Genomic DNA, 13,926 nt, shown 5'->3' on the forward strand with positions numbered 1-13,926 from the left:
TTTCAGCCCATGAACAGTTGTTTGTGAGTTTCGAAAAAAGTGCAAGAGCTATTCAAACCCTTTTTGCTGGGCAAGTAGGACCTGTAAATCTACACAATATATAGTTTAAAGTTTGAGTCTATCATATTAGGTTTTGGATTTATAGCTGTTTTTGTGTCTATTGCTACAAAAGCATTTTCACATAATTTGTGTTTTCTGAAGAAACTGGAAGAGATATCTAACCCATACTTTCTGTGCAAGAGGGGCTTGTACATCTGCACAACATGTCTTTTAAAGTTTGAACCTATCTTATTGCATTTTTGAGTTATAGCAGTTTTTACGTTTTTATTGCTCCAAAAGCCTTTTCAGCCCATGAACAGTTGTTTGTGAGTTTCGAAAAAAGTGCAAGAGCTATTCAAACCCTTTTTTCTGGGCAAGTAGGACCTGTAAATCTACACAATATATAGTTTAAAGTTTGAGTCTATCATATTAGGTTTTGGATTTATAGCTGTTTTTGTGTCTATTGCTTCAAAAGCATTTTCACATAATTTGTGTTTTCTGAAGAAACTGCAAGAGATATCTAACCCATACTTTCTGTGCAAGAGGGGCTTGTACATCTGCACAACATGTCTTTTAAAGTTTGAACCTATCTTATTGCATTTTTGAGTTATAGCAGTTTTTACTGTTTTATTGCTCCAAAAGCCTTTTCAGCCTGTGAACAGTTGTTTGTGAGTTTTGAAAAAAAGGGCAAGAGCTATTCAAACCCTTTTTGCTGGGCAAGTAGGACCTGCAAATCTACACAATATATAGTTTAAAGTTTGAGTCTATCATATTAAGTTTTGGATTTATAGCTGTTTTTGTGTCTATTGCTTCAAAAGCATTTTCACATAATTTGTGTTTTCTGAAGAAACTATAAGAGATATCTAACCCATACTTTCTGTGCAAGAGGGGCTTGTACATCTGCACAACATGTCTTTTAAAGTTTGAACCTATCTTATTGTATTTTTGAGTTCTAGCAGTTTTTACTGTTTTATTCTCCAAAAGCCCTTTCAGCCCATGAACAGTTGTTTGTGAGTTTTGAAAAAAGGGCAAGAGCTATTCAAACCCTTTTTGCTGGGCAAGTAGGACCTGTAAATCTACACAATATATGGTTTAAAGTTTGAGTCTATCATATTGGGTTTTGGATTTATAGCTGTTTTTGTGTCTATTGCTTCAAAAGCATTTTCACATAATTTGTGTTTTCTGAAGAAACTGCAAGAGATATCTAACCCATACTTTCTGTGCAAGAGGGGCTTGTACATCTGCACAACATGTCTTTTAAAGTTTGAACTTATCTTATTGCATTTTAAAGTTATAGCAGTTTTTACGTTTTTATTGCTCCAAAAGCCTTTTCAGCCCGTGAACAGTTGTTTGTGAGTTTCGAAAAAAGTGCAAGAGCTATTCAAACCCTTTTTGCTGGGCAAGTAGGACCTGTAAATCTACACAATATATAGTTTAAAGTTTGAGTCTATCATATTAGGTTTTGGATTTATAGCTGTTTTTGTGTCTATTGCTACAAAAGCATTTTCACATAATTTGTGTTTTCTGAAGAAACTATAAGAGATATCTAACCCATACTTTCTGTGCAAGAGCGGCTTGTACATCTGCACAACATGTCTTTTAAAGTTTGAACCTATCTTATTGCATTTTTGAGTTATAGCAGTTTTTACATTTTTATTGCTCCAAAAGCCTTTTCAGCCCATGAACAGTTGTTTGTGAGTTTCGAAAAAAGTGCAAGAGCTATTCAAACCCTTTTGGCTGGGCAAGTAGGACCTGTAAATCTACACAATATATGGTTTAAAGTTTGAGTCTATCATATTAGGTTTTGGATTTATAGCTGTTTTTGTGTCTATTGCTTCAAAAGCATTTTCAGATAATTTGTGTGTTCTGAAGAAACTACAAGAGATATCTAACCCATACTTTCTGTGCAAGAGGGGCTTGTACATCTGCACAACATGTCTTTTAAAGTTTGGACCTATCTTATTGCATTTTTGAGTTATAGCAGTTTTTACGTTTTATTGCTCCAAAAGCCTTTTCAGCCCATGAACAGTTGTTTGTGAGTTTCGAAAAAAGTGCAAGAGCTATTCAAACCCTTTTTGCTGGGCAAGTAGGACCTGTAAATCTACACAATATATAGTTTAAAGTTTGAGTCTATCAAATTAGGTTTTGGATTTATAGCTGTTTTTGTGTCTATTGCTACAAAAGCATTTTCACATAATTTGTGTTTTCTGAAGAAACTGGAAGAGATATCTAACCCATACTTTCTGTGCAAGAGGGGCTTGTACATCTGCACAACAAGTCTTTTAAAGTTTGAACTTATCTTATTGCATTTTAAAGTTATAGCAGTTTTTACGTTTTTATTGCTCCAAAAGCCTTTTCAGCCCATGAACAGTTGTTTGTGAGTTTCGAAAAAAGTGCAAGAGCTATTCAAACCATTTTTTGCTGGGCAAGTAGGACCTGTAAATCTACACAATATATAGTTTAAAGTTTGAGTCTATCATATTAGGTTTTGGATTTATAGCTGTTTTTGTGTCTATTGCTACAAAAGCATTTTCACATAATTTGTGTTTTCTGAAGAAACTATAAGAGATATCTAACCCATACTTTCTGTGCAAGAGCGGCTTGTACATCTGCACAACATGTCTTTTAAAGTTTGAACCTATCTTATTGCATTTTTGAGTTATAGCAGTTTTTACATTTTTATTGCTCCAAAAGCCTTTTCAGCCCATGAACAGTTGTTTGTGAGTTTCGAAAAAAGTGCAAGAGCTATTCAAACCCTTTTTGCTGGGCAAGTAGGACCTGTAAATCTACACAATATATAGTTTAAAGTTTGAGTCTATCATATTAGGTTTTGGATTTATAGCTGTTTTTGTGTCTATTGCTTCAAAAGCATTTTCAGATAATTTGTGTGTTCTGAAGAAACTACAAGAGATATCTAACCCATACTTTCTGTGCAAGAGGGGCTTGTACATCTGCACAACATGTCTTTTAAAGTTTGAACCTATCTTATTGCATTTTTGAGTTATAGCAGTTTTTACGTTTTATTGCTCCAAAAGCCTTTTCAGCCCATGAACAGTTGTTTGTGAGTTTCGAAAAAAGTGCAAGAGCTATTCAAACCCTTTTTGCTGGGCAAGTAGGACCTGTAAATCTACACAATATATAGTTTAAAGTTTGAGTCTATAATATTAGGTTTTGGATTTATAGCTGTTTTTGTGTCTATTGCTACAAAAGCATTTTCACATAATTTGTGTTTTCTGAAGAAACTGGAAGAGATATCTAACCCATACTTTCTGTGCAAGAGGGGCTTGTACATCTGCACAACATGTCTTTTAAAGTTTGAACCTATCTTATTGCATTTTTGAGTTATAGCAGTTTTTACGTTTTTATTGCTCCAAAAGCCTTTTCAGCACATGAACAGTTGTTTGTGAGTTTCGAAAAAAGTGCAAGAGCTATTCAAACCCTTTTTTCTGGGCAAGTAGGACCTGTAAATCTACACAATATATAGTTTAAAGTTTGAGTCTATCATATTAGGTTTTGGATTTATAGCTGTTTTTGTGTCTATTGCTTCAAAAGCATTTTCACATAATTTGTGTTTTCTGAAGAAACTGCAAGAGATATCTAACCCATACTTTCTGTGCAAGAGGGGCTTGTACATCTGCACAACATGTGTTTTAAAGTTTGAACCTATCTTATTGCATTTTTGAGTTCTAGCAGTTTTTACTGTTTTATTGCTCCAAAAGCCTTTTCAGCCCATGAACAGTTGTTTGTGAGTTTTGAAAAAAAGGGCAAGAGCTATTCAAACCCTTTTTGCTGGGCAAGTAGGACCTGCAAATCTACACAATATATAGTTTAAAGTTTGAGTCTATCATATTAAGTTTTGGATTTATAGCTGTTTTTGTGTCTATTGCTTCAAAAGCATTTTCACATAATTTGTGTTTTCTGAAGAAACTATAAGAGATATCTAACCCATACTTTCTGTGCAAGAGGGGCTTGTACATCTGCACAACATGTCTTTTAAAGTTTGAACCTATCTTATTGTATTTTTGAGTTCTAGCAGTTTTTACTGTTTTATTGCTCCAAAAGCCTTTTCAGCCCATGAACAGTTGTTTGTGAGTTTCGAAAAAAGTGCAAGAGCTATTCAAACCCTTTTTGCTGGGCAAGTAGGACCTGTAAATCTACACAATATATAGTTTAAAGTTTGAGTCTATCATATTAGGTTTTGGATTTATAGCTGTTTTTGTGTCTATTGCTTCAAAAGCATTTTCAGATAATTTGTGTGTTCTGAAGAAACTACAAGAGATATCTAACCCATACTTTCTGTGCAAGAGGGGCTTGTACATCTGCACAACATGTCTTTTAAAGTTTGAACCTATCTTATTGCATTTTTGAGTTATAGCAGTTTTTACGTTTTATTGCTCCAAAAGCCTTTTCAGCCCATGAACAGTTGTTTGTGAGTTTCGAAAAAAGTGCAAGAGCTATTCAAACCCTTTTTGCTGGGCAAGTAGGACCTGTAAATCTACACAATATATGGTTTAAAGTTTGAGTCTATCATATTGGGTTTTGGATTTATAGCTGTTTTTGTGTCTATTGCTTCAAAAGCATTTTCACATAATTTGTGTTTTCTGAAGAAACTGCAAGAGATATCTAACCCATACTTTCTGTGCAAGAGGGGCTTGTACATCTGCACAACATGTCTTTTAAAGTTTGAACCTATCTTATTGCATTTTTGAGTTATAGCAGTTTTTACTGTTTTATTGCTCCAAAAGCCTTTTCAGCACATGAACAGTTGTTTGTGAGTTTTGAAAAAAGGGCAAGAGCTATTCAAACCCTTTTTGCTGGGCAAGTAGGACCTGTAAATCTACACAATATATGGTTTAAAGTTTGAGTCTATCATATTGGGTTTTGGATTTATAGCTGTTTTTGTGTCTATTGCTACAAAAGCATTTTCACATAATTTGTGTTTTCTGAAGAAACTGCAAGAGATATCTAACCCATACTTTCTGTGCAAGAGGGGCTTGTACATCTGCACAACATGTCTTTTAAAGTTTGAACCTATCTTATTGCATTTTTGAGTTATAGCAGTTTTTACGTTTTTATTGCTCCAAAAGCCTTTTCAGCCCATGAACAGTTGTTTGTGAGTTTCGAAAAAAGTGCAAGAGCTATTCAAACCCTTTTTGCTGGGCAAGTAGGACCTGTAAATCTACACAATATATAGTTTAAAGTTTGAGTCTATCATATTAGGTTTTGGATTTATAGCTGTTTTTGTGTCTATTGCTTCAAAAGCATTTTCAGATAATTTGTGTGTTCTGAAGAAACTACAAGAGATATCTAACCCATACTTTCTGTGCAAGAGGGGCTTGTACATCTGCACAACATGTCTTTTAAAGTTTGAACCTATCTTATTGCATTTTTGAGTTATAGCAGTTTTTACGTTTTATTGCTCCAAAAGCCTTTTCAGCCCATGAACAGTTGTTTGTGAGTTTCGAAAAAAGTGCAAGAGCTATTCAAACCCTTTTTGCTGGGCAAGTAGGACCTGTAAATCTACACAATATATGGTTTAAAGTTTGAGTCTATCATATTGGGTTTTGGATTTATAGCTGTTTTTGTGTCTATTGCTTCAAAATCATTTTCACATAATTTGTGTTTTCTGAAGAAACTGCAAGAGATATCTAACCCATACTTTCTGTGCAAGAGGGGCTTGTACATCTGCACAACATGTCTTTTAAAGTTTGAACCTATCTTATTGCATTTTTGAGTTATAGCAGTTTTTTACGTTTTTATTGCTCCAAAAGCCTTTTCAGCCCATGAACAGTTGTTTGTGAGTTTCGAAAAAAGTGCAAGAGCTATTCAAACCCTTTTTGCTGGGCAAGTAGGACCTGTAAATCTACACAATATATAGTTTAAAGTTTGAGTCTATCATATTAGGTTTTGGATTTATAGCTGTTTTTGTGTCTATTGCTTCAAAAGCATTTTCACATAATTTGTGTTTTCTGAAGAAACTGCAAGAGATATCTAACCCATACTTTCTGTGCAAGAGGGGCTTGTACATCTGCACAACATGTCTTTTAAAGTTTGAACCTATCTTATTGTATTTTTGAGTTCTAGCAGTTTTTACTGTTTTATTGCTCCAAAAGCCTTTTCAGCCCATGAACAGTTGTTTGTGAGTTTTGAAAAAAGGGCAAGAGCTATTCAAACCCTTTTCGCTGGGCAAGTAGGACCTGTAAATCTACACAATATATGGTTTAAAGTTTGAGTCTATCATATTGGGTTTTGGATTTATAGCTGTTTTTGTGTCTATTGCTTCAAAAGCATTTTCACATAATTTGTGTTTTCTGAAGAAACTGCAAGAGATATCTAACCCATACTTTCTGTGCAAGAGGGGCTTGTACATCTGCACAACATGTCTTTTAAAGTTTGAACCTATCTTATTGTATTTTTGAGTTCTAGCAGTTTTTACTGTTTTATTGCTCCAAAAGCCTTTTCAGCCCATGAACAGTTGTTTGTGAGTTTCGAAAAAAGTGCAAGAGCTATTCAAACCCTTTTTGCTGGGCAAGTAGGACCTGTAAATCTACACAATATATAGTTTAAAGTTTGAGTCTATCATATTAGGTTTTGGATTTATAGCTGTTTTTGTGTCTATTGCTTCAAAAGCATTTTCAGGTAATTTGTGTGTTCTGAAGAAACTACAAGAGATATCTAACCCATACTTTCTGTGCAAGAGGGGCTTGTACATCTGCACAACATGTCTTTTAAAGTTTGAACCTATCTTATTGCATTTTTGAGTTATAGCAGTTTTTACGTTTTATTGCTCCAAAAGCCTTTTCAGCCCATGAACAGTTGTTTGTGAGTTTCGAAAAAAGTGCAAGAGCTATTCAAACCCTTTTTGCTGGGCAAGTAGGACCTGTAAATCTACACAATATATGGTTTAAAGTTTGAGTCTATCATATTGGTTTTTGGATTTATAGCTGTTTTTGTGTCTATTGCTTCAAAATCATTTTCACATAATTTGTGTTTTCTGAAGAAACTGCAAGAGATATCTAACCCATACTTTCTGTGCAAGAGGGGCTTGTACATCTGCACAACATGTCTTTTAAAGTTTGAACCTATCTTATTGCATTTTTGAGTTATAGCAGTTTTTACTGTTTTATTGCTCCAAAAGCCTTTTCAGCCCATGAACAGTTGTTTGTGAGTTTTGAAAAAAGGGCAAGAGCTATTCAAACCCTTTTTGCTGGGCAAGTAGGACCTGTAAATCTACACAATATATGGTTTAAAGTTTGAGTCTATCATATTGGGTTTTGGATTTATAGCTGTTTTTGTGTCTATTGCTACAAAAGCATTTTCACATAATTTGTGTTTTCTGAAGAAACTGCAAGAGATATCTAACCCATACTTTCTGTGCAAGAGGGGCTTGTACATCTGCACAACATGTCTTTTAAAGTTTGAACCTATCTTATTGCATTTTTGAGTTATAGCAGTTTTTACGTTTTTATTGCTCCAAAAGCCTTTTCAGCCCATGAACAGTTGTTTGTGAGTTTCGAAAAAAGTGCAAGAGCTATTCAAACCCTTTTTGCTGGGCAAGTAGGACCTGTAAATCTACACAATATATAGTTTAAAGTTTGAGTCTATCATATTAGGTTTTGGATTTATAGCTGTTTTTGTGTCTATTGCTTCAAAAGCATTTTCAGATAATTTGTGTGTTCTGAAGAAACTACAAGAGATATCTAACCCATACTTTCTGTGCAAGAGGGGCTTGTACATCTGCACAACATGTCTTTTAAAGTTTGAACCTATCTTATTGCATTTTTGAGTTATAGCAGTTTTTACGTTTTATTGCTCCAAAAGCCTTTTCAGCCCATGAACAGTTGTTTGTGAGTTTCGAAAAAAGTGCAAGAGCTATTCAAACCCTTTTTGCTGGGCAAGTAGGACCTGTAAATCTACACAATATATGGTTTAAAGTTTGAGTCTATCATATTGGGTTTTGGATTTATAGCTGTTTTTGTGTCTATTGCTTCAAAATCATTTTCACATAATTTGTGTTTTCTGAAGAAACTGCAAGAGATATCTAACCCATACTTTCTGTGCAAGAGGGGCTTGTACATCTGCACAACATGTCTTTTAAAGTTTGAACCTATCTTATTGCATTTTTGAGTTATAGCAGTTTTTTACGTTTTTATTGCTCCAAAAGCCTTTTCAGCCCATGAACAGTTGTTTGTGAGTTTCGAAAAAAGTGCAAGAGCTATTCAAACCCTTTTTGCTGGGCAAGTAGGACCTGTAAATCTACACAATATATAGTTTAAAGTTTGAGTCTATCATATTAGGTTTTGGATTTATAGCTGTTTTTGTGTCTATTGCTTCAAAAGCATTTTCACATAATTTGTGTTTTCTGAAGAAACTGCAAGAGATATCTAACCCATACTTTCTGTGCAAGAGGGGCTTGTACATCTGCACAACATGTCTTTTAAAGTTTGAACCTATCTTATTGTATTTTTGAGTTCTAGCAGTTTTTACTGTTTTATTGCTCCAAAAGCCTTTTCAGCCCATGAACAGTTGTTTGTGAGTTTTGAAAAAAGGGCAAGAGCTATTCAAACCCTTTTCGCTGGGCAAGTAGGACCTGTAAATCTACACAATATATGGTTTAAAGTTTGAGTCTATCATATTGGGTTTTGGATTTATAGCTGTTTTTGTGTCTATTGCTTCAAAAGCATTTTCACATAATTTGTGTTTTCTGAAGAAACTGCAAGAGATATCTAACCCATACTTTCTGTGCAAGAGGGGCTTGTACATCTGCACAACATGTCTTTTAAAGTTTGAACCTATCTTATTGCATTTTTGAGTTATAGCAGTTTTTACTGTTTTATTGCTCCAAAAGCCTTTTCAGCCCATGAACAGTTGTTTGTGAGTTTTGAAAAAAGGGCAAGAGCTATTCAAACCCTTTTTGCTGGGCAAGTAGGACCTGTAAATCTACACAATATATGGTTTAAAGTTTGAGTCTATCATATTGGGTTTTGGATTTATAGCTGTTTTTGTGTCTATTGCTAAAAAAGCATTTTCACATAATTTGTGTTTTCTGAAGAAACTGCAAGAGATATCTAACCCATACTTTCTGTGCAAGAGGGGCTTGTACATCTGCACAACATGTCTTTTAAAGTTTGAACCTATCTTATTGCATTTTTGAGTTATAGCAGTTTTTACGTTTTTATTGCTCCAAAAGCCTTTTCAGCCCATGAACAGTTGTTTGTGAGTTTCGAAAAAAGTGCAAGAGCTATTCAAACCCTTTTTGCTGGGCAAGTAGGACCTGTAAATCTACACAATATATAGTTTAAAGTTTGAGTCTATCATATTAGGTTTTGGATTTATAGCTGTTTTTGTGTCTATTGCTTCAAAAGCATTTTCAGATAATTTGTGTGTTCTGAAGAAACTACAAGAGATATCTAACCCATACTTTCTGTGCAAGAGGGGCTTGTACATCTGCACAACATGTCTTTTAAAGTTTGAACCTATCTTATTGTATTTTTGAGTTCTAGCAGTTTTTACTGTTTTATTGCTCCAAAAGCCTTTTCAGCCCATGAACAGTTGTTTGTGAGTTTTGAAAAAAGGGCAAGAGCTATTCAAACCCTTTTCGCTGGGCAAGTAGGACCTGTAAATCTACACAATATATAGTTTAAAGTTTGAGTCTATCATATTAGGTTTTGGATTTATAGCTGTTTTTGTGTCTATTGCTTCAAAATCATTTTCACATAATTTGTGTTTTCTGAAGAAACTGCAAGAGATATCTAACCCATACTTTCTGTGCAAGAGGGGCTTGTACATCTGCACAACATGTCTTTTAAAGTTTGAACCTATCTTATTGCATTTTTGAGTTAGAGCAGTTTTTACTGTTTTATTGCTCCAAAAGCCTTTTCAGCCCATGAACAGTTGTTTGTGAGTTTTGAAAAAAGGGCAAGAGCTATTCAAACCCTTTTTGCTGGGCAAGTAGGACCTGTAAATCTACACAATATATGGTTTAAAGTTTGAGTCTATCATATTGGGTTTTGGATTTATAGCTGTTTTTGTGTCTATTGCTACAAAAGCATTTTCACATAATTTGTGTTTTCTGAAGAAACTGCAAGAGATATCTAACCCATACTTTCTGTGCAAGAGGGGCTTGTACATCTGCACAACATGTCTTTTAAAGTTTGAACCTATCTTATTGCATTTTGAGTTATAGCAGTTTTTACGTTTTTATTGCTCCAAAAGCCTTTTCAGCCCATGAACAGTTGTTTGTGAGTTTCGAAAAAAGTGCAAGAGCTATTCAAACCCTTTTTGCTGGGCAAGTAGGACCTGTAAATCTACACAATATATAGTTTAAAGTTTGAGTCTATCATATTAGGTTTTGGATTTATAGCTGTTTTTGTGTCTATTGCTTCAAAAGCATTTTCAGATAATTTGTGTGTTCTGAAGAAACTACAAGAGATATCTAACCCATACTTTCTGTGCAAGAGGGGCTTGTACATCTGCACAACATGTCTTTTAAAGTTTGAACCTATCTTATTGCATTTTTGAGTTATAGCAGTTTTTACGTTTTATTGCTCCAAAAGCCTTTTCAGCCCATGAACAGTTGTTTGTGAGTTTCGAAAAAAGTGCAAGAGCTATTCAAACCCTTTTTGCTGGGCAAGTAGGACCTGTAAATCTACACAATATATGGTTTAAAGTTTGAGTCTATCATATTGGGTTTTGGATTTATAGCTGTTTTTGTGTCTATTGCTTCAAAATCATTTTCACATAATTTGTGTTTTCTGAAGAAACTGCAAGAGATATCTAACCCATACTTTCTGTGCAAGAGGGGCTTGTACATCTGCACAACATGTCTTTTAAAGTTTGAACCTATCTTATTGCATTTTTGAGTTATAGCAGTTTTTTACGTTTTTATTGCTCCAAAAGCCTTTTCAGCCCATGAACAGTTGTTTGTGAGTTTCGAAAAAAGTGCAAGAGCTATTCAAACCCTTTTTGCTGGGCAAGTAGGACCTGTAAATCTACACAATATATAGTTTAAAGTTTGAGTCTATCATATTAGGTTTTGGATTTATAGCTGTTTTTGTGTCTATTGCTTCAAAAGCATTTTCACATAATTTGTGTTTTCTGAAGAAACTGCAAGAGATATCTAACCCATACTTTCTGTGCAAGAGGGGCTTGTACATCTGCACAACATGTCTTTTAAAGTTTGAACCTATCTTATTGTATTTTTGAGTTCTAGCAGTTTTTACTGTTTTATTGCTCCAAAAGCCTTTTCAGCCCATGAACAGTTGTTTGTGAGTTTTGAAAAAAGGGCAAGAGCTATTCAAACCCTTTTCGCTGGGCAAGTAGGACCTGTAAATCTACACAATATATGGTTTAAAGTTTGAGTCTATCATATTGGGTTTTGGATTTATAGCTGTTTTTGTGTCTATTGCTTCAAAAGCATTTTCACATAATTTGTGTTTTCTGAAGAAACTGCAAGAGATATCTAACCCATACTTTCTGTGCAAGAGGGGCTTGTACATCTGCACAACATGTCTTTTAAAGTTTGAACCTATCTTATTGCATTTTTGAGTTATAGCAGTTTTTACTGTTTTATTGCTCCAAAAGCCTTTTCAGCCCATGAACAGTTGTTTGTGAGTTTTGAAAAAAGGGCAAGAGCTATTCAAACCCTTTTTGCTGGGCAAGTAGGACCTGTAAATCTACACAATATATGGTTTAAAGTTTGAGTCTATCATATTGGGTTTTGGATTTATAGCTGTTTTTGTGTCTATTGCTAAAAAAGCATTTTCACATAATTTGTGTTTTCTGAAGAAACTGCAAGAGATATCTAACCCATACTTTCTGTGCAAGAGGGGCTTGTACATCTGCACAACATGTCTTTTAAAGTTTGAACCTATCTTATTGCATTTTTGAGTTATAGCAGTTTTTACGTTTTTATTGCTCCAAAAGCCTTTTCAGCCCATGAACAGTTGTTTGTGAGTTTCGAAAAAAGTGCAAGAGCTATTCAAACCCTTTTTGCTGGGCAAGTAGGACCTGTAAATCTACACAATATATAGTTTAAAGTTTGAGTCTATCATATTAGGTTTTGGATTTATAGCTGTTTTTGTGTCTATTGCTTCAAAAGCATTTTCAGATAATTTGTGTGTTCTGAAGAAACTACAAGAGATATCTAACCCATACTTTCTGTGCAAGAGGGGCTTGTACATCTGCACAACATGTCTTTTAAAGTTTGAACCTATCTTATTGTATTTTTGAGTTCTAGCAGTTTTTACTGTTTTATTGCTCCAAAAGCCTTTTCAGCCCATGAACAGTTGTTTGTGAGTTTTGAAAAAAGGGCAAGAGCTATTCAAACCCTTTTCGCTGGGCAAGTAGGACCTGTAAATCTACACAATATATAGTTTAAAGTTTGAGTCTATCATATTAGGTTTTGGATTTATAGCTGTTTTTGTGTCTATTGCTTCAAAATCATTTTCACATAATTTGTGTTTTCTGAAGAAACTGCAAGAGATATCTAACCCATACTTTCTGTGCAAGAGGGGCTTGTACATCTGCACAACATGTCTTTTAAAGTTTGAACCTATCTTATTGCATTTTTGAGTTAGAGCAGTTTTTACTGTTTTATTGCTCCAAAAGCCTTTTCAGCCCATGAACAGTTGTTTGTGAGTTTTGAAAAAAGGGCAAGAGCTATTCAAACCCTTTTTGCTGGGCAAGTAGGACCTGTAAATCTACACAATATATGGTTTAAAGTTTGAGTCTATCATATTGGGTTTTGGATTTATAGCTGTTTTTGTGTCTATTGCTACAAAAGCATTTTCACATAATTTGTGTTTTCTGAAGAAACTGCAAGAGATATCTAACCCATACTTTCTGTGCAAGAGGGGCTTGTACATCTGCACAACATGTCTTTTAAAGTTTGAACCTATCTTATTGCATTTTGAGTTATAGCAGTTTTTACGTTTTTATTGCTCCAAAAGCCTTTTCAGCCCATGAACAGTTGTTTGTGAGTTTCGAAAAAAGTGCAAGAGCTATTCAAACCCTTTTTGCTGGGCAAGTAGGACCTGTAAATCTACACAATATATAGTTTAAAGTTTGAGTCTATCATATTAGGTTTTGGATTTATAGCTGTTTTTGTGTCTATTGCTTCAAAAGCATTTTCAGATAATTTGTGTGTTCTGAAGAAACTACAAGAGATATCTAACCCATACTTTCTGTGCAAGAGGGGCTTGTACATCTGCACAACATGTCTTTTAAAGTTTGAACCTATCTTATTGCATTTTTGAGTTATAGCAGTTTTTACGTTTTATTGCTCCAAAAGCCTTTTCAGCCCATGAACAGTTGTTTGTGAGTTTCGAAAAAAGTGCAAGAGCTATTCAAACCCTTTTTGCTGGGCAAGTAGGACCTGTAAATCTACACAATATATAGTTTAAAGTTTGAGTCTATCATATTAGGTTTTGGATTTATAGCTGTTTTTGTGTCTATTGCTTCAAAATCATTTTCACATAATTTGTGTTTTCTGAAGAAACTGCAAGAGATATCTAACCCATACTTTCTGTGCAAGAGGGGCTTGTACATCTGCACAACATGTCTTTTAAAGTTTGAACCTATCTTATTGCATTTTTGAGTTAGAGCAGTTTTTACTGTTTTATTGCTCCAAAAGCCTTTTCAGCCCATGAACAGTTGTTTGTGAGTTTTGAAAAAAGGGCAAGAGCTATTCAAACCCTTTTTGCTGGGCAAGTAGGACCTGTAAATCTACACAATATATGGTTTAAAGTTTGAGTCTATCATATTGGGTTTTGGATTTATAGCTGTTTTTGTGTCTATTGCTACAAAAGCATTTTCACATAATTTGTGTTTTCTGAAGAAACTGCAAGAGATATCTAACCCATACTTTCTGTGCAAGAGGGGCTTGTA

Source organism: Eucyclogobius newberryi, unplaced genomic scaffold, assembly GCF_026437365.1.
Source record: "Eucyclogobius newberryi isolate DKJ021-1_F unplaced genomic scaffold, fEucNew1.0.hap1 SCAF_7, whole genome shotgun sequence".
NCBI classification, from domain to species: Eukaryota; Metazoa; Chordata; class Actinopteri; order Gobiiformes; family Gobiidae; genus Eucyclogobius; species Eucyclogobius newberryi.